General features: G+C 38.5%; 1 protein-coding gene across 4 annotated transcripts in view; it reads left to right on the forward strand.

The window, feature by feature from the left end:
* RAPGEF4 (Rap guanine nucleotide exchange factor 4) overlaps nt 1-27,146 on the forward strand; it is a 144,530-nt gene that overhangs the window by 34,587 nt on the left and 82,797 nt on the right. Inside the window, exon 1 of one of the 4 annotated variants that reach the window (XM_048952746.1) lies at nt 5,034-5,233. The exons of the other annotated variants lie outside the window; for them this stretch is intronic. The gene's annotated coding sequence lies outside the window, so the exon portion shown is untranslated. Of the gene's footprint in view, nt 1-5,033; nt 5,234-27,146 lie in introns of those variants that run through there. 4 annotated transcript variants of the gene reach the window in all.

Below are 27,146 nucleotides of genomic sequence, written 5' to 3' on the forward strand. Positions count from 1 at the left end.
TGGATTCTGTAAATAGTCATGTGAAAGTATATTAAGCAACTTCATCTGTTTTCAACTCCTGCAGACAAATTTGCTCATCTGAAGCTTGGTTATAAGAGTTGTGCTTGTACTTCTGAAAAGTCAAAAACAACTCTTTTTTTGCCTGCTCCAACCTGGTGGTTGATGGCTTCCTTATTCATTTCTGTTCTCTAAATGGCTTTGATTTTCAAAATGCAGTAATGTTTAAGCAATCATAACTCATTTTTCAATAACTCTTTATTTCTCTATCTATTTCTTCTTTGGACTCTTGGATTTTTACCACTGCAGGACTGCTTCACCTTTTTCAGCATGCTGTTCTGTGAGAAAACTACCTTATTCAGGCCTTTCTGATTGAGATGAGAGGGATGTTGCTAGGAACCAGAAACCTTTGGAAGTTTTTCTGTATGGAAAAGTGAAAGTATCTTCATCAAACTTTATTGAAAAATATAAAAAGAATCCCCTGTGGGATAACCATACATTTAGCGTATCAGGATTTACTTATTCCAAGCTTAGTTGAAGGAAGAGAAATTATCTGCATGATATCCAATGAAAAATTCAAGGAATTGATTTCTGGACACTATATGTAACACTATTCTTTCATCTAGGGGTAGCTGTTTACCTTTGCAGAAACTGTTTTTATCTCTTCACTCAAGTTGGATTTTAACCATCTCTAATGTATTTCAACTGTGATTTAAAATGTCTTACAATGGCCTTTGCTCATGAGCTACCTAAAGCTAAATGTTAATTAACGAGGGCTTGTCTGTCAATTGAACAAATGCAGCATTCCCTTTCTTAGTTGAGGAATCAGTTTCATCAGACCAGGTTAAAGTTTTTAAAGCTTTTGAATATACATAAATATATATATGAATTAATGAAAGATTCAGCATGTCAAATATTCCTTAAGGGAAATCAAGAGATAAAACAACTGCAATGTTAACATTGCTTTGCAGTCACTTTATAGCTGTCATCCTTTATTGTGTTCAACCTGTAGTTTGTTGTCACACGGGAAGTGGAAAAGGACATTCAACAACACTGCCACTAAAATGCAGTCAGAATTCTTAAGAAAGAAGTAAGAGAAACTCAACTTCATTGCAACATTGCTGTAGAGAGAAAAAAGAGGCTGCTTGTTAGCAGTTCAGAAGGATTAAACAATGGTTTGTTCCCTATTAATTTGACTTGTTCCAGCGATTCTCAGTACAGTGTTTGTCAAGTGCATTTGGTAATCCATGAGATAGCTCTTCTGTTGTGCTCTTGCTCATTGCTGCAGATATAGACCACATTATTTGCATGTTTTCAGCTATAGATTATAATTTGTTCGACTTTGCACTTTTAATTGCCTTGAGCAATTTCCTGTAGAAATGCATATAATATGTCTGCATGTTTGAAATATTAGTGTCTTTTACGTAGCTTGTGTGCAACACTTAAGCAAACCACTGGAGCTTACAAAGAGCAATTGATTCTTTTTAGTGATAGTGATATGATGGCTGTTCTAGTCCCTGGTGGGGGGGGGGGGGGGGGGGGGGGGGAGGAGGAAGTGTAGTCTTGAATGTTTGGGGAATTCACTTGTTGCCACTTCATGGACTGCTGTTTTGACTCTGGCTTGTAATGGTGATAGTATATCTTGTCACTGGTAATGACATGATCCACAAAACTGCCACCTTCACCCTTATATTGGTTCAATGGCTCCTAGCAAACTTGCATATAGCGTTCATTCTGTTCCTGAGTGAGCATTCATAGAACCTACCTGGCTCAAACTTTGCACTATTCCAATGCCACCATTGTTTCCAGCACATTGAAGCACATACACAGTTCTTGGGTTGTAATCCTCTGCTTCTCATGAATGAGCTGATAAGATGCTCTCCACTTTGTGGCACGACAGCTGTGCGTAGCCATCCAGAATGTGGATTATCATTCATGTTGCTGTTGCCGCTGCCAAAATGCACCATTTACTCCCTGATGGTGCTCACACCTGCTGTTTGGTCCCCACGAAGGTTCAGCAAGTGTCAATGAATGTCAGTGGGTGCAATTTTTTCTGCATGAAGGAGTTCAGTGGCACATCTTTGCTTCATACACAGTTCCAGGTCAGATACTTTTTTGTCAGACTGCCCCTCTGCTGCCATCTGTCGTACAACAACAAAATGTAATGGAATATTGATGGAAGGGTTCAGCCTCTGGTGCCATACCACCAACATCTGCCTCTGTCATCGTGGACCAATGTAATAAAATAAGAGGCATTACTTTTGGAGCAGCCCTTGTAGATTTAGATTTGTTGTTAGGGTGAAATTTTTGACTCAGATGGTGATGAGGTGCTGGCAACATGTTGCCCAGAGAAGCTGTGGATGCTGCATTCCTAGAGGTGTCAAGGCCATGTTGGATGATCTGGATAACCAGCCTGAGCTGGTGGCTGATGAGAGCCTGGCTGAGATTTAGAGCTGGATGATATTTAAGTTCCCCTCCAACCCAAACCATTCTTTGATTTTGTATTTTCTCTTACCCATGTTTAGAAGAGACAAACTCAAACTGGAGCAGATGTGGTGAAGAACTGCCATGGTAAGAAGAAATGGAGTGTCTATTTTATATCATGAGACTAAAAGAGCATATCTTGTCCGTTGATGTGAAAGCTGATAGGAAATGAGGTTGCCTTCTACAAATACATAAAACCACCATTCAGGGGAAAGAAGCTGTTAAACAGTGCTGTTCAGGGACAGGTTGGCACTAACGCAGCTTGGCTATGTATTAGAAGCATCTCTCTGACCATTAAGAATGAAGCTCTGAAATAACCTTCTCGTGGGATTTTTGGGGGCAAAGAAAGTCCCTGATTGGGTCTGTTTAAAGTGGAGTTGAGCATTTTTAGGCTAACTTTCTACTTACTTAGAATAGTGGTGCTGATGGTATGCTTATTCACCAAGTTTCAGTATTTTGGCAACGTTTTTTTTTTCCTGCTTCAGCAAAGACCTACCTGAAACCATGGAGTTCAGATCTTGTATCAATTCTTAGTGGAAAAAGTATCCATATGACTGACCTTGCCTTTCAAGTTACAGTACATTTCACTTTTGTTTGCCATGTCAGTGTTATGCTTTGCTTTGCAGATACAAGCCTGTCAGGAAGGTCACCATCACTTCTTCTCTTCCATGGGGAGACACTTGAATTTTTTTGTTTTTGTAGCACACTTTTCCACAGATGGCACATGGATTGGAGCGCAGCTAGGAGAATAGATATATTTCTTTAAGACATTGTCCTGAGATGAGAAAGTTGGGCACTTGAATCACAGTACCAAGAACGCAGTGCAGAATTACTGCTCGTTGGGTGAGCGCAGTCCTGAGAAGGATTCAAAATAAAAGAGAGGAGCAGCACTGTCTTCTGTGCCAGATTTCTTTTAAACTCCTTCAGTTGTTTGAATGTGTGGTGGTAGGTACTTAGCATCCACAGACTTCCCTAACTCAAAATTGTAGGATGCTTACTCAGCATCTGTGAGGAGCTTAGACTTGTAGGTATGTGATCTCCTCAGTGTTCATTTTGCCAGCTACTGGCAGCTCAGCACTGGATGTGCTTTGAAACACTTTCTGAGCTTCAGCTCTTTCCTCAGGAGATCCTTGTTCTGGCTTCTGAGTGCCCTTCTGCAGTCACCCATTTCATTCCTTATCAACAATGCACAAAAAGTGGAAGAAATCTGGGGAGGCTTGAAGGAGTCATGTGAACTGCAGCAACTAGATCTTTGTTACTCTGACAGAATTGTTTTTTCTGTGATAATGAGCATGGATAAGTCTTAGATTCTGTGGCCAGGGTATTGTGCTCCTGTGGTAAATATATGTAAAATGCAGAAAGCACTTTGAAATGGATACTACTGCGTTTTGCCACAGAAGACTTTCATGTTAGAAGAAAAATAGCCCCTCTTTGTTTTAGGGTTTATTGTAAAGCAGTAAACTAATTCTATTTCCCTCTTTCCTGGTTTTCTGTTTAGGGTGAGATACTCTGTGTACCATTTGTTTAGAATGGATGCTGATGAGAAGCAGAGGATAGGTCTTTGAGTAGGTGGAATTTGTGTGCTATTTAAATATTACCAATGTTTGAGTGGTACATATTTCTTGGTTAATATTCAGCTATGGCATTTGATTTTTGGAGGATTACTTAGCCTCTGTGATCAGAAAGAGTAGCAGTTAAGAACAGCAGTGATGTGAATCATTTTGACAGTGAGCAAACTTGTCAGAATGTTCACATTTTCAAGACTAGATAGTCTAAGACATCCATTTTTCCTAAATATTTTTCAAAGTCCTAATGAAAATTTAAATAGCTGTCTTGTGGTTCCTTAAATTGAAAAGATCATGAATTAACAATTGCTTTTTACTGCTAAAATATTTTTTGTTTACTGGAAAGTCACAATAATAATAATAAGGTTCAGTGAGGTTCTTTGTAACACTTCTAATAGCTAAATTTGACAGTCCCATATGTAAAATATGTCAGTTGTAGGGAGAAAAGAGAGAATTCATAATGAAAAAATACACTGTAAGGCAGTGAAATATTTTTTAGCTGAGTGAATTAATATGGTAAGTACCTTTAAGCCCAAGTTTTTTTTTTTTTTTTTTCTTTCTCTCTGTAAGCTCTAATTGTATTAATTGCTCATTAACCACTTTGGTATAAATCAGAGTTCTACTGCGTGCATATGATGCCTTTGTATTAGAAAGTGAAAACTTCATGGTTTTGGCTGAAATGTTTGTGTATTACAGCCTTTTCTTGCCTAGGGCCATCTGCATAGGAGAATTTTCTTTTAACAGTAAATCATAAAAAGATTATAGCAGACTTACTGGAACCATTCTGCTATATCCCTGACTACTGTTAATACTAAAGCTATTAAAAACAGAGGCTCACTAGATCAAAACATGGTATTTATGTGAGAATACCTTCTTCGCTGTTGTTTCAGAGAGAAAAGAAAAATCTGTTCTGTGTTCACTGGCTCTTTAATTCGGATTGCCAATGATAATGCAGAGTCTACTGCTGAAGGAAGGTAGGATGCAGAGGCAGAAACATTAGTGCTAATCTGCTGCAGAAGGACTAGATAAATCAGCACAGCTCTCATACATCACTAAGAGAGAAGCTGATTGCAACTTGACCATGTGCCTAAGTGGTCACATCAGCAACAAGAACGCAGCATGGATAAAAAAACTAATATGTACCCTTAGGGCTACTTGCTGTGCAGGACACATAATAACACATCAATGTAAGTTTAAGATTTCTTTATTTTTTGTTTCCTTCTGTAATCATTGGTGTTTACAAGATTGTTTTTTTATTTTGCATAGATTTAGAGGGAATATAATGGAGTGAAGTATAATGCTAAACAGCTGTTAGTTTGACAATGTTTGTGAATAATAACGGGCTTTACTGCTGTGTCAACATAGCTCTTTTTTTAGGGATGTTTTAATATTTAATCTTAACAGTTGTGTCTCAGAAAATGAATAAGCTTTTGGGAGAGATGATAGTGAGATCTCTTCTTCATCTCTGTTGTCTTACATTTCGAAAGGGCTTGATAGGCAGAATGCCACAAATATATGTTACTTCTCCTAGGAGATTTTTTGCATTATTTTACTATTTTGGTGAAGAAAAGTACTTACAAGGAGTGATTTCTGTGGACCTTTTTGTATTCCTGTATTATGTGCAAATGGCGATTTTCCTACTGTTTTAAAACCTGTGCAATTGTTTAATTTAATGTCACTTGAGCATCTGCAAAAAGGGGAGGCAAGGATAACATGGAAACTGAATAAGCATTGATTGCCAGTCTGAAAATTAAATTTAAAAAGTTTTAGCAGTAAATCTGATTCCAATTTTGTTTTTTACTAAATTAAATTATCATATTTAAATTCAGACTATAATATAGCAAACAAATGTGTGAGAGTATCCTGGATAGCCCACATTTCTAGCTCTGTCAGACTGTAAAAATGTTGTTGACTTTTGCTACCAGGAATCTCTCTATAGCAATCAGTGCAGCATGTTTAAGTAATAGATGGAAAAAACAGAATATCGCAGTTCAGGTGTTAAGGTGATGCTTTGCTCAAAGAAAGAAGTGTACAGTAAAAATTACCAAGGTGGAATCTTATACTTTCTCTCGTGACTTTCAGAAAAGAGGCAGGAAAATCCAAGATAGCTTTTGCTGTGCAATTGGAAAATGGGGAAAGTTTGGAAGCACTTCAAAATGCAAAACAACAAACAAAGATGCTTTAAAGGCTTATGATGCATCAGTGAAAAGACACAGAAGAATACCTGCTTACTTTGTATTTTGCAGTTGTGGACAAATGTAACGAGGCTTAGAAACAGGTGTAGTTTGCATTTAATCTACTAATGAGTTGTTTCTATGGCAGTTTTAAACTGTAGGTATGGTTGTATGCTTTTTTTTTTTCCCCCCCACTTCATAGAGCTAAAATACTCAAAGTGAGCCAATTTCAGTTCTTGGGGTGCAGATGCTTTTGTTTTGACTAATGCCTGTGCCAAATATATGTTCTTCTAGTTAGCTTACACTTATTAGTAGATAAGAGATGAGTTTGGAAAAAGGGTGAGGCTTTATGAAAAAAGGTTGTTCTTCTCAGCAAAATATATAACCAACCTGGCAAGCTCACAGGTGAAATGTGGACCAAGCGGACAGTTGATTTTTGTGCAGAAAATGTGTATGTGTGATCAAACAGGCTCTCAGTTACTCATTCCCTGAAGCTGCTGAGTTTCTATTGCGAATCCATAAGCTTAACTTTCTCATTGGAAAAATAATGGAAAATGAGAGGAAAGCTGTATGGCTACAGGAAACACGGAGGATTGGAGGTTCCTTAGACATGGTTTCTTGTGCTTTCATGTACCCAGTGTGGTATTAAGATGTAAACTCCATGACAGATTCCTGTATTTTTCACATATGACAACAGTGTAATCAGTCTGTTCCTGGGAATAAAATCTACTTCTGTTAGTGAAATAGAGGCATCTTTTTTTTCTGCATTCATTGCAATAGCAACATAGTACTCTGGTTTACAAAGATAATGAAACAAATAAGTAGTCTTCCTTCACTTGTACCTGGACAAAGTTTTAAAAGATTCATTTCAAAGCTATACTGAACAGTTCAAAAGTGTTACATAGTCTGTAGTTGTGTTTATAGTGTGATCTTAATGCAAAAATTTGCTTCTGTGTATTTCTATGGAGTTTACTGTGTAGTTGTACTTAAATTATGTGCTAAATGAATTGCATTGTATATGGCAAAACTGGATCATGTTCTCTATTGTTTTCTTTTTAGCTGAAGAGGCAAAAGTGCATTTTGGAGGCTGAGTTTGGCTGTGTATGTAGTTCAGGTTAGTCAAGAGAAGGCACGTACTTTCCCTCTAGAATGAAACTCTGAGTTTGTTTATTATGCTGTAGTTCACAGTTACCTTTTTAGATCTTTCACTGGACTCCAATCTGGTCTTCATTTTCACTTTCAGTTTTAATCAAATTCATGCTAATTATATTGTGCTTAAGGGAAAAGTATGCTAATAGACATCGTTCCCTGCACTTTCAGAGCAGTAGGCAATTCATTGATGCTGACTTCAGGATATTGAATTTGCTTAAACCTATGATGTTCAGGTAAAAATATGCACAATATTCTTGTCTATGTTGAGTTCGGTGGAAGGGCTTCTATTCACCAATATTACTAATGCAGTGCCTGTATCCTTAAAGCTTTGTTTGTCCTATGTGGTATCTTGCACAAAGATATCTCAAGAAAAATACCTGAGTATAATCATAGGGATTCAAACTGTTTTGCTTAAAACATTTATTTTAGTTTTCTTTTTATAAAATAGTACAACTTCATTCTGAAGCTGAAAGTTTGGTCTCTTTTGTCTCAGTGCTGATCTCTTAAGAAAGCTGTATTGCCCCAGGGAGAGGCCCTTCAAGCTCTGTGATGCCAAAAGAGAGAATGTGCTCCTTTTTTGTACAACTTCTTCATTGTATTCCTGTCCCAAATCTTGCTAGTCGTGCTGCCGAGGCTGAGGTGTGACCTGGCTGTCCTTCTTGTTCATCGTTGTCCTTCTTGGGCTGTAGTCACCTCTGTGAAGAGACACTGTTTCCCAGATAGCCTAAGAATCTTAAGAACTGCAGGTCTTTGAAGAATGCCAGAAAAGCTCCTGTCTTACTTAATTCACACAAACCTAAGAGCTCATTGATTTCTTCCACAAGTTCAATAATCACAAAACCATTCACTGGACTGCTTGGATAGTCCTTATCACTACCAACTTCCTACGTGTTAACTTGCAATCTGTAGTATATGAAGTAACTGCAGATCAACTCATACTTTCACATCAGTTATCACCTGAAGTACACCTGGAAAATTGTGTTGAACAACTTTGCCCTCAGACAGCATTGCACATTCTGTGAAGGGGATGTAAATGATAACTGTCTCAACATAGTGAATTATGATCCAATGAATCTCTGAAAGAAGCAAGAGAATTTTTGTGTGATTTGACTAAAGTGTCAATAGTCCCAGTTTCAGTTGACAGGAAAACTGGGTTATTTTACACCCTGATTAGATCCTCCAATGCAATCTTGAATCTTGCATTGAAAATCACTGAATATTTCTGAACTATTACAGAAGATAATCACACATGGAAAGGAATTACCTTTATCTCTCCTACTTTTTACATTGTCTTCCCAATCTTGCTAAATGCTACCTCTGAAGTGGATTTCTTCCAGAACATTGTACACTGCATGATACCAGACTGCTGGGACATGTAGCAGTGATCTCAAGCAGGTAACTCCTAAGGATAAACAGGTAATGCTGAAGGACAACCACTCAGCTGATCTTTGAGTCTTGTTTAATGGCGGCTTATAATGAAAATACGTTTGAAGAGGGAATCATGCTGACTGATATCCATAATGCTCTTATTCAGTGAAAATCCTGATTAGGGTGGTGGTGGCTTGTGAAGTTTTATGAAGCTTTCAGCAGTTTGTTACCTCTCTATTATTATCCTGGAAAGTAAATAGTTACATATTGGGTAACCATATGGATGATGTGTTGGTGTATTTTAAGAAGATTGCTCAGATGGCTCAGAGCCCATAGTGACAATGCCAGGATTTTTGTGTGCTGAAAATCTAAGCAAATAGCTAAAAGATAGAGGGGGCAATCACTGAAAGGAAGAGGGGCAATAAAATGTAGAGTTCACTGTCAGCATTGGTGATGGGGTTCAAGGCTGCAGGAGAAGTATCCCGTGGCTTCTTGTACTACAGATGGGCTGCCTTCCAGTGAGCTTCCTGCATGAGCTGTGGGTGCAGATGGGTGACTGTTTCTTATTTCCAGCCACAGTATGAGGCTGCCAGTGCTCTTTCTTGCCTGCTTCTGCCTCCGTTTTGTGTTCCCTCTGTGACTGTAGCTGAACTTTGCAGGAGAAGGGAAAGAGGTTGAACTTTTCACTTCAGGTCAATACAAACCCCATTTCTCAATTTACCCACTTAGCTTGACAACTTTGTATAATAAGAGGGCCACTGAGTAATCTAGTGTTTATTTCTCTGGAGATGGTGACTGCTGGCAGACAGGAGACAAAGGGAGGTGTGATGAAAAATACAAAGAAAATTCTTGAGATACTGAGTAATTCTGTAAGGACAATATTTGTCACCATTTTTGTTCAGTGCTTGAATACTGCTTATATATATTAGCAATCTGTCAAGAGAGGAAGGACCTTGTCTACCTACTCCCCTCACTACACTGTAAATGTAACCTTCCTGAAGGAAAGGAACTGTTTGAAACACTGTCACTTTCATCTTTTAGTCAGGATTTATCATGATCTGTAAATCACATAATTCTCATAACAAGAAAGTTTTAGATGTTTTAAATCCTGGCAGTTCTTCATCCAGCAAGGAGATTTGAGAAACACCCAGGCAATGAGCCTTCTCTCAGACTAGACAGAGTGGGCTGTTTTATATCAGGAGCTGGATTTCCTAGTTTGCTTCCTCTGCCAGAAATTCTTTTGCCTGCAACTCTGTCATTTGAGCTTTTATCTGTTTTTGTGGGGATGGAACTTAACCATCCTAGTTACACTGCCACTGCAAGAATAGTTCTGCAGACTGCAAAAGGCTATGGGAAACAGATCATGCACACAAATGTGTAATTTTCCCAGCCCATTATGAATAACAATAGAATTGCGAACACCATTTTGCAGAGGAAGATACTTCAGTACAGATCTATGCTTTTAATACTAAAGCAACCTGTGGACAATTCTGAATAAACAGGGTGGCAAGTATAATTTTTTCAATGCCTGTTATTACTTTTGCTTCTATTAACTGTCACAACTAACTCAGTTTTCTGTTACTGGATCTGCATTTTTGAGGGATTGCTTGAGCACAAGTTGGATTTTTTTCCAGGAACCAGGAACAAAAAAAATGATGTAATCATGAAGTTTCTCATTGAGTTTAGTTATGATGATCAGAACTCTGCCTTCTTTAATCTCAGTAGGTATACACAAGCCACATAGGCTTCAGTGGAAAAGCTCTTGTGTGTATTTCAGTGGAGAATTTGACCAGGAGTGGTTTGCAACATATAAAGCAAGCTAGAAGTTTCAATATACATAAGACAGCTTATCTCTTATACCACGTGATAACTGTTCCTGTTTGCTGAGCTCTTTTTGAGTAAGCTATGTGTTAGTAGGGGATATTTGAATGTCACTGTGGAGCTCAGCTTGCTGAGCAATGTGCAGTGCTCACCAGTCAGAGAGATATTTTTCATTTGCTGCTTCTCATATGAAGAATTGCTACTGTGGTAAATGGCAATATTCCAGATTGCGTCTCAGTCACATGGATTATTACTTGGAGCAATGCTTTACTGGAAAAGTAGAATATAGAGGGTTTGGATTTTAAGTAGGGTTTTTTTTTTTTTTGCAGTTTTGATGTGCTCACCCAAGAACTGTAAATACTTTGTGCAAGTGTAGCTGCTGAAAGTCTGTTGCATGTTAGCTGTCCAAGGAGAGACTGTGCCAGAGATCAAAGTAAAGAATTACGTGTCATCTTTTTTCTACCCCCTTCCCCACTGAGATGTAATGTGCTAAGAACTGCATCACAGTGATGACTGAAATGCTTGTTGTATTTGATGTACGTGTACTGTGGTCAATTTTGAAAGAGGCTAATGCCTATCCAGAAGATCCAGTGACATTTAGGGAGCAGTGGTGATAGTAGTGGCATGGGGTGTTGTGAAAAACAAGAAGCTTCAGCAGGAGTGAAGCAGACACTTCCTGAAGGAGCTGGAGCTCTGGAAAACAAACAGAAATCTGCTAAAGCAATATTGCTTTCACTTCAAATATATGGAGAGCAACTGGTCAAACGTATCAGCCTGTGTATATTCTTTGTTGTTTGGAGGACATCTATTCCCACTGAGCAGTCTTGAGGGCACTGATGATGGTTTTCAGCCACCTAATTCACTTTATTTTTATTCACATATGCATATAATCCAAATAATCTAAGCACAAAAATCCTATGCAGAAAGGATATTATAAAAAGCCTTAGATGTTAATGCTCCAAAGGAGACTCAGTGTCTCCTGGGATTAATGAGTAGGTGGGAGGAGTTCATTGCCTCAGGCAGAGCCTGGGGCCATTAATTCCAGCTAGTCATTAATCCCTGTATAATGCCCTATGTTGATGCAACAGTTCCTGTTATAACACAGAAATAGAACTGACCGATCTATGGATTTTGATGGGTTATGTTATTCTTATAATGATTGCTTATACTTCTAAATGCTCATTGCTATAGTGTTGAACAGAGTCCTTATAAGCTGCATGTCTTTCCAGAGATAATGCATTGTACATTACTCATGCGGAAGCCTGAAATGGTGTTATTAGAATTCCATTATACCCTAGTCTTTAAGTAAACATTTAAGTAGTCTTCAGAAAAGAAAAATTGATATCAATACTCTCTGAAGTGTGTTAGCGTATGTATTTTCATATCTAGAGTAAACGAAAATTGAACATACAGTTCTTTTACTTTGTGGTTGCCAAGTAAGGTGCAGTGCAGTTTAAATTGCATTCAGTTTGTTTAAAAACAACACATGAAGAAATTCCTGAACTACTGAAATGCTAATAAAGTTACTTCCATACCCAAATATATAAGGATAAAGGACAGACTGGTATAAAAGAACCAACTGTTTGGAAGCAACTGACATCGTGTGCCCTTTACATATGTTTGTGTACTCAGCAGTGTACGACAAACACATTGCTGGGCAGATCTTAAAGTGAAGGAGGAAAAAGTTCAAGAGCAAAACAGCCTCCAGCTTAGCAGATCATGTGAACGCACATGACTCTAAGCAGGCATGGTGTTTAGCTAGGAAACAGCAGCTATAAGAAATGCCAGCATGCTAGAATTGCACCTCTGTTTAAATTCTCCTTAAAATACTTTTTTTGTAAGAAAAACGTTATTAATCTGACCTTTACATAGATCCCTTCATTGTCAGGAAATCAAAAGCATTTTACAGATGCAGGTATTTGGTATTGACATGCATGTGTCAGAAGGAAAACTGCACAATGATTGCACAGAGCTTTGGAAATGTAGCAGTGTCACCACAGCTGGGTCTGACTACTTCGTTCTCTGAAAAACTGTGCAGGAGTACTACAGAGCAGGTCAGGAAGTGTGGGATACTTTGCTGAAAATATAGGTGAGTTAACAAAGTTAGACTGTATGAGAACAGTGGTAGACAGCTTTAAAAAGAGAATTGGCTGAGCTATCTGTAATTAGTGCTTGTGGTGAAGATATGGATTGTATTACTGAAATGTGAAATTCCCGTACTATATTGGTTCCGCGAATTAGGGTATGAGTTGTATGGGGCTGATATAGAATAAATAACCACTTCCTAAGGAGAGCTGTCTGTGCTCATTATTTAGCTAGTTGGGCCTTGTTTAGTATATAAATTCAAAGTTGCTTGCAGCAAAGCATGTTGGGGCATAGTAGAGCAAGAAAAGAAGCTTAGGTATCACTTGGTATATTGAAGATGTCTGAAATGTATAGCATATATTCATAGGAGAAGTTGTATTTAAACTTCAGAAAATGTATTGTGAAAAAAAGACTGGTGTATAATACGTATTTCTTACTCATTGTGAAATTTTGTTGACCCTTGTGCTCATTTCGTGCACTGAATCTAGAGGCAGCGTTCTTTCTTTTTACAAAGGCTAGTTGGAATTCAGTTGCAATTGCCAGTTCTGATGCTTATAGCACCTTTCTGTGAAAACCAGTGTTTTGAAAACAATTGAATTTAGTGATCTGTGTCATTCCTTTTCCTTGCTTTAGCTGTCTTTGCTGTTACAATTCAGTTTGCTGCTGTGCAGGAGGAGAGATGGATGGAGAAAGAGGCAGCAGCCCTCTTTGCTTACTGCCCATTCTCCCACTTTCCATTGGTTGTATTCTGTACTGTTTACAGGGCTGTTAGAGGAAAAAGTAGGGTGGGAGGAAGGAAGAGGAGGGGAGGACAAATTGAGACTAGGAGGAAACCTTTGCCCTATGGGTTGTTGTAAGGAAAACATAAATCCATTCACCCCTTTGAGATTCACTGCTACGTAAATTAGACCATTTCAGGGCATGATGAGGATTTCTACTTTCATAAAAAGATTAATAACATTAATTTTATTCCTTGGTGAACTAAGAATTTGTGAAGGCTTAAGAAGATGGACTGCTTTTCAGTTTTTTCTATTGGAGACTGCGTTTATGTGGTGGATGGGAAGCTGAGATGATCCTGATGTTCCTCAAAGATGTGAGTGAGGCTTTATCAAGTACTCCGCACTGGCCTTAGCAAAACCAGTGGAGGATGGTTCTAGCAGGCAGCATGTGCAAGGTTCTGCAAACTTTATATGAAAATAAGGGACTGTGCCTTTATCCTAGAAACTTGAAAGGAGTTTGCTTCATTTTTTCCTAGCAAGTTCAATGCCTGTTAGCTTCTATCATTCCCAATCTTCTGTGTCAAAAATTGTCTTATGGATGGGAGTGTTTGAAACTGAAGGGAGGATATATTGGAACTCTGTGCAGACATGATTTGGAGTTTGATTTGTGCTGGATGCAAATAGTTGGAGAGCTGGAGTATCAGCATATACAGGAACAACTGGAAACCCCTGAGTTAAACCCTTCTAAAGATAACAATGACTTCCTGCTACGTCTGAAGTGTTCCAGAGAGGCACCAGCAGTACTGATGTGCTGTTTCCAAAAGAGACGTATTACTGCAATTTGGGGCTGACTTATTATTATTTTTAATATATCTAATCTATTTCCTTTTTCTTTGAAATTACTTTTTTCCAAATATTTTTAAACTTCCTTCCTGAAGTTTGTCTTTTTTTCCAGATTCCAAAATTAGTTCGTCACATTTCCTTATGAAGCTTCTGGTGCAAGGAGGCATTGAGGTTTTGCAGTCTGAAGGTGTCTGTTCCAGTAGACGACCGGTGCTGTCATGCACACTATCCCAAACCAGTTGGACAGTGGCAAACTTTGAAAAGTCAGTGCATGTGTTATAACTACTGTCCCATGCCCCTCAGTTTGTGCATTCTGACACTTGCTTGATGTTGCTGAGTCCTATTCGTTTACGGCACCGTTTAATCTGTGACTTGTGTGCTGCTTTCTTTTTTGAACTAAAAGCTGTTAAACCAAAAAAGTCATTTTAAGAATGTGCTTGTCAGAGAGTGTATCTTCTCTCTTCAAAGACCTCTGAGATTTTTTTAATTAAGATGTGACTGCAGCATTAAAATGGATGCCCTGTGTCTTTTCATAAATGGATGACTACTGAACTTGTGGACTGTCTAGCTTTTAATTGGCAGATTATTCACTGAGTGCTTCATGGGGAATTGTAGGAGAGGGTGAAAAGTTAGTTGATTTTTAGATGAATTCATTACTGCTTTTATTTCTAGTGATAGTTTGAAGTTGATTAAATCCCTGGATAGATCCACAGATTAATTTTCAATTTTTTTCCTGTGAAATGTGAAAGATGGTATGCTTAAAAACATGTAGTAAAACTCCAGGCTTGAGGTGGGCAGCCCCACATCAAAAACAGGATGTTAGGCTTGTGGTCATCTCAGCTGTGGCTGTACTCATGACCTGTACAGCTGCTGCACCAGCCTTTTCCTCTGTCAGCTTCTTTCTTTATGAACTCCAGTGAATGACTGTTAATAAAATCTGCTCTCAAAAGGGCTTGGAGTCCAGATGCCTGCCCATTTTTATACTCTGATGGATCGTAAGTACAGCCAAATCTATAGATACGCTTATGTTCTCTACGGAAGTTTCTAGGACAGTTAGTGCAGGGAGGAAAAAGAGTGGATAGACATACTGTGAACTGAACCTAATGCACTGGAACTCTTCATTGCTGTATCAATCTACAGGAAAAGACCGTGGCATCAGGGTATTAGAACGAGGAAAGAAGCTTTGTTTGAGTTAATGGAATTTTATTTTGAGTTTGAAAGTTGTGATAGTGCTTAATGGGCTACCCCATTTGGTGCTTATGAGTTTGGTGTTGCTGTTTTTGTTTAAGTAATGTAATCTAATGTTACAGTGCATGACTATGTTATGATTCTAAGGTCTCTGGAAATAGACCTGCATGAGCATGTCTGATCCTTGGTCATTTTGGGGCTCCTCCTAGGGTCTTGGACTGATACTCTTTTTCAGTAATTGTCTGCCATCCACTTGTTTATAGAAACAGAATGACTCATAACTAAACAACAAAGAGAAAAGTACACTTTCAAATCAGATGTTGGTAAAAGTATGATATGCGGATAACCTTCAGGACTTAGGTGCTCCTTGCCCTGTGAGCAGGATGAAGGGTGGCAGTGATGGCTCATCATGGATTCTATAACTTGCTTTGTTATTTGGAAGACAGTTGGAAGTGTCTGACCAATCTTTGTATAGAGACGGTGAGGTGGGGCGTGCAAGTTCAGGGCGGACAGGAGAATTAACTACTGTTATAGTTTTCCTTTGGTGGTAAAATTGACATTATTTTAATGAGAAGATTATACAACTAGATTGTGAATCATTGTGTTAGATGAATATTTTTTTCTTTTCTAGTTTTAATTAAATTGCTTCAATAAGATACTCTAAATGCAGTATGGAGGAGTAATGTAGGCAGTATGTACATGTGTGTACATCTTCTTGCATTGAAATATTCTTGCATTGAAATATTACTGAGATTTTATAGGAATAAGTATATATTAACATTGAAAAGTCAAACCAAATGATCTGTTCCTATGTTAGTGTTTTGCACTGCTTTGATTTCTTCTGCAAATACCTAATTGGAGATGGTGTTGTGCAGGAAAAATGTGGTTATTTTCTTGGTTTTCAAGGGAATTGATTGCAGTGCTGTCTCAAGATTTGCGTCACCCCTTTTTGGCTATTCTTTCTGCCTGCAGCAATTTTCAAAATTTATTCATTCATTTGTCCCTGTTCACAGTAGAACCCCATCACATCTTTGCAAACCTGGCCAATAAGTAGACATGTTCCTGCCCCTGTGCTGCACCAGAAGCTGGCAAACTGTTGGTTGCTGTTGTGTTTAATGCTTTCTATTGTAGAACAAATGGAAATACGTGAAAAGCTGAATGTAATCTGCATTTACACAGGTTATTCAGGAAAGGAATTTCAAGAAATGAGATTTGTAAACAGTAACGTGGTGTCACTCAGTCCCATCAGTGTCTACAAAGTTTAAAAGCTGAATGTGTAGATAATCCAATGTATATTGTAGATATACCAGTGTATGTGCAAAAGTTTCAAGAAAATGATGTTGAATGGTTGCATCTGTTACTGGCATGAACTACTTAAAATGTAAACTAGATACAGTTATACCTGAATGAAAGCTTAGCATTTGTGGTCTTCGGCACAAGCCTTACTATGTTTGGGGAAGAACAACTTATTTTTCTGAAAATACTTTGTTAAAAAGTTTTGTGTTGTGGTGGTTTTTTTGTGTGTGGATCTCAACTCTGATAACTGTGATGATTTCTGTGGCTAACGGTAACAGTCCTTGAATTTAGCGTGCTGCTTTGGCTTTACAAAATTAATGATTTCTGTCTCCACTTAAGAGGTGACAGAAGAAGCCAGGCAGCAGTTTGCAGCAATGTGAAAGATTTTTAAACCTAGCACAGAGTTGTGAGAGGTTTTAGATCTTGGCTGACCTCATCATTGGATAGCAATGCCCCAGCCACGGCAGTCTGACTGTCATCATCACTGTAGGTTTTCTCCCTGTGGAAATTCCTAGGATTGGTCATATAACCTGGTAATGTGACATGCAATGGTATCTCACTCGCTTAAACAATTCATAGTCAGTCTAAGCTGTTCGTATCATGTACATTTGTAATTTAAATTAAAATGGCCTGCAACAACAGCAATAGCTAAGTGAAAAATAATTTAGAAATGCATGTGATAGATTAAATTATTAGTCTAACCTAAATGTCTGAGCTGCAGGTATGCTATATTGAATTCAGGCAGAGTGGAGGCCTGGGAGGAATATATAGTCTCCGCTGCTAGACAGAAATTATTTCAGTCATAAAGAAATTGTAATTAAAATTCCTGCTGATATCTCACTGACATCCTTGACCTTCCTTCTGCAATGTAGTTTATCATCACAGAGTTTCTCTTGCGTCTCTCTAGCTTGACCACATTGGGAAAATATTTTCCAGTTAGCCGGGATAGTCTTGTAATTCACAAGTTGCCTTTGTGCCCAGGGTCAGATTTCCGTGCCATCTTAGCTCTATTCATCCTCATGGAGTTGGTGCTGACTTGCCAGACTGGACCTGTTCTCAACAGCCAGCATAATGATTCACATTAGGGCTGCTCTTTTCAGAAGCTGCCTTTGAGATTAACGGAAACAGAACTGGCCCAGTGCTTACCATGCTGGAAAAGCCATCCTGTTTGGAAAAAGCATTTTAATTCTGAATAAAACATTGGGCTGGCTTTTAGCTCGTGAATAGTGCTTTATTCCACTTCAATAAATATCAGAAACGACAAGTAACCACATCATGTCATGACCTTATGTAAGTGTATGGCGAAGTTCCAAGTTATTTCCACAAATGCACTGTGCAGGTTGCTGTGGGTGTCTGAGTTAGACAGTACTGTGTAGACAGGGCCCATAAAATAACCTGGAAAATATCCAAGATCTGTGGACTAGTCCTGGCTTGGCAGATACTGCAGTATCTCAGGTACTTCATTCCCAGGCTCCTTAGCATGGTTGAATAAAAGCAGAAAACTGACAAGGATTTTGTACAAAGATTTGGAAAGCAACACTGCTTTGTTAACAGGGGAAGTTCAAGAGACAGGTCAGGTCACTAGAAGACTCATGCCCTCTCATCCTACTTGTCTGCCTGTGTGCAATGATGAGTCTGCTCTGTTTGAACAGTCTTAATCAAACATAAAATGTCTCCTGCAGTTTTGAAAGCTTCTAGTGCTACTAGAGATCACTCCCTGCACAGTCTCACCCTGCAACTGCATGCCTTGTCAAATGCTGTCGTTGTGAAGGTGAACTTCATGGTTCCCTTGTATTATATTTTAATAGGGGATTATTTTTATTTAATAAACTTTTTTTTATTTGGTGGCTTGATAAAGATGAGAATTCTTCATGTGGAAACCCCAACCTGTCATTTATCTGTTGTGTGATTATTGAAAGAGTCAGTGCTTAGGTAACTGTTTCTGAATGCTGAAATATATTTAAATTTTGTCCCTTGTGTCATTGAAAGTCAGCGCTGCATAGCTTCTGATATGTCTAAGTCATTGCTATAAATGGAGGTGGTTGAGTCATTCTGGTGTTTTGGCAAATTTTGTAGCCGCAGTTTGTTTGCGAGTTAGGTAGGGAAGGTTATTTTATTGCAGATGCTTTGTGTAGGATATCACTCAAAATATTAACATTAAGAAGTGTAGACTCCTGCCAGATTTCTCTTGACGTTTTTTATTTAGAGCAGAGAAAATTAGATTGAAGTTCTGTCATTTAGTGTTGGATGGAAGGCTCGCTTGCTTTCAGTGCTCTGTTTCTATACAGCAGTCAAATCCCACATACTGTACTATGCCAGGAAATCTGCTAACCTTTCATATAATATGTAATAGATTTTATAGCTGGTTCTGCAGAGGCATTTTCCGTGCAGAAGGATTTTCAACTACTTTTTTCTGCTGCCTTGGTAAGATTTGCAGTGGTTCTTTTTACGGTGCCAGATGCTGTATATAAAACAGGAAATTATGTACTATTCTCTTGCTTGTTGAGCAGGAGAGAAGAATCTAGTTTCAGACCTTTCTGGGAGAGGTTGCTAGAAAAGCTGAGTTTAAAAAGGCAGATCAAGTGTGGGAGATGAGAAAGCAAGGCAAAACTTGCCAGAATGTGATGACAAATGCTGAAGCTCAATAGAAGCACAGTTGATGTACTGACATAAAAGGGAATATACTGAATATATAACTGTTCTGGATATATGCATAGGGCTTGCATTGTAAGATAATCAATTGAGTAGTTCTTTGTACATACATTTACTGACACTGAGGGGAATTGCACTGGAACTCTAATGATCTATATTTAAAGAGAGATCAGCCCAGTTACACTGTATAGTGCATATCTGTGTATTCCTGAAGGAATGCAGTGTCAGAATAATAATATTTTGGCTGGCACATCAGTGGTATCCTTAATCTATGTATCTTGAAACATTTTACAAATACTAAGCACTTCATTCAGCAGCATCTCACTGGGCTGTGTGTTCATCAGGATGGTGATGAATTGATACAAACCGGGAATTAGAGTCCTTCATGAATAGCCTTGGTGCCCAATGGGTCATGTTTGGCCTGTAAGCTCCTTTACTTGTCCTCCTGCTTTCTTTCCTGTCAGGTACTGGGTTAGCAGGTGTTAGGCCAGTGTGTTCACCTAGTTGACAAGTGTCCCTTGCTGTCCCTTCTGCTAATGCAGTGCCAGCAAGCTGAATTGTACCACAATACATGAAGAGGGGGATATGGCTTGGGCTGTGTTGCAAGGAGCTGTTTCAAAATGAGACTCTGGATGTTGCAGATGTAGAGGTTTGGCTGTCCTGCTGCAAGGCTTGAGAGAAGAACCATAAAGGAGCACATCAAACATGGGACAGAGTCTCATTAGTGAGCAAAGCCTAACTTGTGACACTGAGAATTAGAGTTCTAAATGGATACATCTTTTATCTTTCAGTGACTATAAAAACATAGTGATAAATTCAGAGATTATTTGGCTCAGCCTCTTTGAAGACTTTTCTTCCAGATAGAGCCACTTGAGGGTTGTTTTTTTTTTTTTTTATGCGTGTGCTACTGTTCTTTGTACTGTTTGGAGTGATGATGATAGATCTAAGTAAAATGTAGTTTTGCAAGTTAGAGAAAAGGCAATCTTTTTCTCTTTAGTGAGACTGCTGCTCCAGTAAAGAAAATGACAGTTGAATCCAGAGTCTTGTCACATCAACATTGCATCTTCTGGTAGTTTGAAACAGCTTTTCTGGCCATCATTGTCTCTTCCTGCTACTTATACACTCTGGATACATCAGCTTAAAAGCTTAATCACACCTCTCACTCTAAGTGACCTATATGAGCATTATTTGAATTTTTTGTCCCTTTGGAAAAATGTTTAACTGGTATGTAATTGGAGTAACGTTGATGTACAAGGTACTTAAATTCTGTCTTAAGGCAGAGCGAAGCAGCAGACCCGTGCAGGCAGTGTTGATTGTGCTTGGCAACTTTACATTGGCTCTTCTTTACTTGCTTCTTTATTGAAGTGGTACTTCTGGACACTTATAGGAGCGCTAAGCTTGCAGGAAGGATTAGCCCCATTTGAAGCTATCACTACTGGCCCTCACTGGGGAGTGCAGTCATTCAGTAGTATGTCTGCAAGCCTACTTAGACTACTCTTTCTAATCATGTCAGATCTGTTATATCTGTTAAGTTTTCTAAATTTAAGTGATACTGATACACAAATTTTGTGATTTTTGCCATGAGAAATCACCACCATACTACAGCTCAAGCTGTAGCTTGTTTTTACAGCTCTTCTATTATGAGGACTTCCTTAGAATGGTGACTAGATAGACAGTATCAAAGGGGCAATAATAAGCTTTGTCTGTATTGCTTCACAATAGAGAAAAGGCCCTACAAGAATGGACAGGAGTGTAGGTCATTACAAATTAAGTAGCCCTTCAGTTAAGAAGTGCTCAACTCTAATATTGCCAGTGACTTCGGTTGTCTAGAAGTACTGAAAGTCTCATCTCAGTACACCAATTCACTTCAAGAATTAATGATTTCTTGCTGCTGCGAGAAGGGTATAGTATATCACATCACTTCTCAATAAAACCTGTTTCACTTCTGTCAGGAGTGCATGAGAATGCCCATGTATATGTGTTATCACTACAGTGCAGAGCCACCTGCTTCAAATACATAAGTTTTGATACTGGTATGCCACAAAACTAAAAAGTTGCAACTGCAGTATATTGGTGCATAGCCGTAAGTGATAACACTTATAGGAATTGTAAATATTAGGAACTGAAATTGAGAAATGAATTTGGAATATAGAAGTAATCATAGCCAATGAAAATAACGGAGGCTTTTCTGCAGGTGGAATTAATGAACAAGTTTTTCCTTTCCATTTGGACTCCTTTCTGTTACAGATATCATAAGTTCTGTGATGCACCTACTTGATGAGAGACACTGTGTGTGGTGCCCCTGTATGGGGTAATACCCATGGCCATTAGTCAGCTAGAGTGTGCACAGTCTGCTCAGCTGGCTGCCACCCAATGAAGTAGATGAGATACAGAACTCGAACTGATTTGCTCTGCTCTCTGTGTAAAAACAGTGAGTTCATTTTCTAGCATTGCTGCTTGCTTTGTGGAAATCTTAGCCCTTGTAGTGCCTTTCTTCTAGTGGGGTTGGAGCGAGAATGGCCAGGGTTCATGAGAATTAGGTGTTGTGGTATATCTATTACTACCTTTTTGTCATCTTTTAAACAAAATATGATTCCATTAAAAAGGATCAAGATACAAAGATATTTAAAAATTAAACAACTGAATGGGACTAAAAAGCTGTTTTACTTTGGCAATGACAGCCCGCTCTATCATGGCTGTTTTAACCTATCTAAATGGGATAGGTTGAGATTTCAGTATGCTACTGAAATTACTTTGACTGTGTGCAATATGGGTACAAAGAAGAAATGGTTGTTTGCTGAAGTGGAATGGCTACATAAAAGTTCAGAAAACCAGTTTGCTTCCCAATGAGTTTGCGATTAAGTATGTCATTTTTATAACCAAACATAAGAATTACAGTATCCTTTTTAAAGCCAGGTCTTCCAGAATGACCAACTTAATGCTTCAGCATTGCTTCAGCAGGAGGGTTGGACTCCAGAGATCTTTTCCAACCCCTATGATTCTGTGATTCTTTGCTGGAATATGGTTGTTTTCGTACACTAGAAAAAGTAGGCTATGTTCAGTCATACTCTCTGAATTATAATTATGCAGTTTGCCTTCAAATTTTCTCCCTAATTATTTAGTATTGTACATGTTTTGATTTCACAGCAGTGTTGCTGAGAGGGCTTCACAAGCTGCTTTTAAAGCAACTCGCACTGTAATCAAAATAATATTTTTTAAAGCATTGAAGTAAGACTGATATTACAAAGAAAATTTCCCTGTATGTTTATTTATTTGCATTAACAAAATATCCTCACTATTGTTAGGCACAACTGTAGTGGAAACAGACACATTGAAAGTTGATGTTTGCTTGTTTCTGTGAGAAGCAAAGGGAGTGAAGGTGGAGCATTAGGTTGATCCCACTGAACTCATTAAGAGGTTTGTATTGGTTCAAGAGCAATTAATATTTAACCCAGAGTTTCTTTCCAGATTAAAACAAATTTCTGGACCAACATGCTTCTGTGCTTGGAGGTTATAAACATGAAAGCAGAATTAAAAATCAGCTCACCAGTTTGCTTTTTCTTTTTGTTTCAAATCTTGTGAAATCTGTGAGAGTAGAGAAGAAAATGTACCGTTGATGTGCAATGGAAGAAGCCACTGCTGCACAGCATCAGTTCCAGGCCATTTAAGTGTCATTTAAGTTGCACTTAAAACCTATTTTTAGACTTAAGTACTGCACAGACCTTGTGCTGACCTTACAGAACTCCACTGGAGGAGTGTGACTTCAGCCTGCTGCTGGAGCCTTGCCTGCCCTGGAAGCTTTGCACTTTTCCTGTCTCAGTGGTACATAGCTAGTTACTCTTCTTCAGACACTGCCTTTATCATAGCATTCTTGCAAAGATGCATTGGTTGTGCGCATTGGAACTTGATAATTTGGAAGGTGATGATCTCAGGCTGGAGCAATGATTTCGTTTAGAGGCTCTTGCTGATTCTGACTTCTCTAGCACATAAATTTGCAATGCAGCTTACTATATGTGATCAGATAAAAGGTATACACATTATGCAATTAAACAGAATTTACTGTTAAATCTGTTTAAAAACAAAAGCTTCTTTCTGGTGTGACCCTTTGTCCGAGCTGAAGCTCTGCTCCAGAAGGATGGAAGGGATCAGTTCAGGTAGAAGTATCATATGGAGGGTATGATGTAGAAAGCAGCTCATAGCTGCCCAGACAATGAGCTGAGCATTACCAGCCTTATCTTCTTCTTGTAAGTCTGTTAGTACGTGTATCCAATATCTCTTTCAGGCTGTCTTCTTGCATAGTGTACCCAGACTGAGTCCTCCTGAAAGAACATCTTTGGTTCTCCTCTCACTGAAGGATTATGTCTGAAAAATAGAAAATGACCTCCTTTCATTTTCAGCGACTTCTACTTTCAGAACTGTCAGAAATTATTCTTGGAGTAGGTTTGCCCTGTTCACAACTCATGAGATGACACCAGACCTAATATAAGTGCTGTCACTGTAGGTTTAAAGGTTGGCTGTAGCAGTAGGAAAACTTATATTAAATTAGTGTCTTTCTCACTGTAGCTCAGCACTTTGTTTTCAGGTGTTTTCTGTTGGTTTTGCTAATCAAGATGCAGATTTACAGTTCTTAACTTTGCAGAACGTTTTCAAGACGTGAAATGAATGTGAAATTACATTCTGCATCATTCAGAAAATTCCAGTTAAGGTGCAATTTGCTCCCTCTCTCCTACCAGTGATAATGAAAAAGGAAGAAAGTGGAGCACAGCTTGATTTTTCTGTTCTTGTATAGAGTTTGGAGCTGACAGATATTGTCATCTCATTTTAATGTGAACAAATAACACCAATGTGATTGTAAAAAAAAAAAAAAAAAAAAAAAAAAAAAACCAAAAAAAACCAGAATTGCATGATGCTCTTTTTCAGGTGCATTTGAAAACATGAACTTCATGTTGAGGGCAGTTGAATTGTTATAGTTTTGTTGTTTTTTTTTTTTTTTGCCATAAGTGCATTATTCTGTGGTTACACAAATGCAGTAAAAAAATGTGTAACCCAGATGGCCTGTTTTTTCTTCTTTATATATTTCCTTTGCCCCTTTTTATATACATGTTATCTTCCCACCCCTCCCAAACAAGTCCTATCTCCACCCAATTGCATTTCCTGAGTGGATTCTTCCAGGAGACAGAATCAGAGGGCTGCATGATGTCATTTCTATCTTTAAATGAGATGGAGCAGAATAGGCTGTGTAATTTGTTTAATGATTGCTCATGCTCTAATTTCCTTGGATTTGATTTTTTGCAGTGCAGTCTTATCTTTGGATTTCTATCTGGTAGCCAAGTCTGCTATTTGGCATGATTTCAGTGAGCAGGGTACATTTTTCTGTTCAGCTAAGACTCAAGGGGATTCTGTGATCAAGCAAATTCTGCATACAGAGGTTTTCAAGCATGATAAATTGATTTAAGCAGGAATGTGACAGAAAAATATATATCTCCAAAACAAAGAGATCAAATAAAGTCAAGAGCACAGTTGATTAGGGCCATATAGAAACATTCAGAAGATGGTAAGTAGGCAAATAGAAAAGATGCAGATTCATCTGCTGTTATATAATCTGTACTAATTCTGGTTCAGCAAGTACAGGCATTTCCTGTATTTATTTTATCTCAATACAACTAAATAGTACTTCAGTTCTGCTATTTCAAGTCTTGTGTATCTTGTTTTAATGACTTGAGTAGACTGACATACATAGAAGAGTCTTTTTTCAATGAATCGTGTGGTAGAATCTTTTTCTATTTTTCCACTATACATCAAGATGTTTTCTCTCTTGTGATATTGTTTGGTTTTTATTCTGATTTGTCTTTACCCTTTCCTTTAGAAATGTTTCAGTTCTGTTCTGTTACCTGTAACTTGGGTGATGTCTTGGGAATCACAAATGCTAGTATTTAGCAATATTCAGGATTCTTGGTATTCTCCATTCTAATATGGAGAGTTAGACAGTTTCAACATGAAATTCCCTTTTGTATTGAGATAAACACCCTTCAATATCCTATTGTGCTGTATATGTGCCTAATGAACTGAAACTGATTTCAAGTGTGAAGATGCACAGTGAGGTGCATGCAAGCTGTGCAACATTACTCATGAAGCACATCTTAGCGTGCAGGAGGTGGATGACTGGATACCCTTGCTAGAGGTGAGGAAGACCGTCTGCTGTAGCCACCCTGCTCGGCAGCAGAGCTGAGGATGCCAGCAAAATCCTATATGAAGAGGTCAAGGCTACAGTCCTGAAAGGGAGTGAGTCTTCAGTTCTGCAAGCTCTCTCAGCCCAAATGGACCTCACTTGTAGACGGGGCCAGAGCTATTATTACATGTAGCCCAATCTTGAAGCACACTGTGAGAGAGTCCAGTTCTTTCTTGTTTGAGAAGCTGCCAGAGCCCTGTCACACTGTTCAGCCAGTTTTCTACTTCTATACAAAGTATAGTCAAAGTCATTTTTCTTTTGTTCTGATTACCTGAGATTTTGTCTGTTAGTTCAGTTACTTCATTTAAGAGTGATGTTTGTAAGGGGAAGAATTGGATCTAAAGACAAAGATCTAGACTTTAAAATGCCAATCCATGCTTGCTTTGGGAAATGAAAAGGGGAGCTAGAGATCTTTTGGACTCATTCACATCTCTTCTTGTTGTTCTGGAGGAAGGAGAAGAAACATGGCACCATGCTGAGCTCACAAGGGAGTTTATTTTCAAAATGATATAACAGGCACAACCAACTTAGAGGAAGAACAGAGCTGCACTGAGAGCATCACTGATGAATTATTTATTATTAAAAGAAAATAGAGAAGCTGGCCTACAGTGAATAGCTACATGTCATATCCCCTAGGAGGAACAGTAACAGGAGTTGTGGTAGATAGCAGAGAGGATTACAGAACTCAAGTAACAGTCAAAGGAACATCATCTAATAGAATAGTTACATGAGGTTTTGAAGAATGTGTGGAAAGGTCAACTTGATGTTTGAACTAAGATTTCTAGAACTGAAATGAATGAAATGTATTTTGTCTCACTGACAAGTCTGCAAGTAATGCATAATCTACCTTATCTTCCGTGCACCTGGTGGTAGGTAGAGTTGGAGGCAGCAGGAGTCCACCTGATAGTACAGGGTCTTAAGGTTACATTGATCCAGCAGCTTCAGAAGAGGATTTACCACCCAGCATTTAATGGCCACGGGGCAGGGCAATGCATAGTGGCATTGTGTTTTGAGGCTGAGAGTGGGGACGCTAAGGGGAAAGATAACATTGTGTGTGTTATGGTCCGCATAACCTCCTTCAGTGTTAGAAGACTGTCACTTCTAGTTATGTGTATTCACCAGGGCATGGGGAACCTTTAGAAGTTGGGCTTGGCTCCCTAGTGTTTTGCAAGTGAAGTTCTTACTGAACAGCCCATAGTTACTCCTTCCTGACCAGAGGACTGCTGGACTTAGGAGTGTATCTGGAGTGGAGCTTGACCAGTTGGGCACAAATCTGTGAGCTGGTCGTGTTAATACTGATGCTTTGCTATGCAACACGTGTGGAAGGCAACGGAGACACCTCAATTTTCTTTGCATCTTCCTGGCTTGTTTTGGAATGTTTGTATTAGATCTCTTCTTTTGGTCAGTCTTTCCCTTTAAACAGAGATTAGATCTTCAGTACTTGCAGTAGATGAGACTAACGCTAAGATGTTTTATACACCTTGTGTACAATAGGAGATGCATAAGGGGTTCAAACAGTTTGTGCTGGAATTATAGTAATGGCCTTTCTAAACATTATCATATAAAAAATTTA

Source organism: Lagopus muta, chromosome 8 (assembly GCF_023343835.1).
Source record: "Lagopus muta isolate bLagMut1 chromosome 8, bLagMut1 primary, whole genome shotgun sequence".
Lineage (NCBI taxonomy): Eukaryota > Metazoa > Chordata > Aves > Galliformes > Phasianidae > Lagopus > Lagopus muta.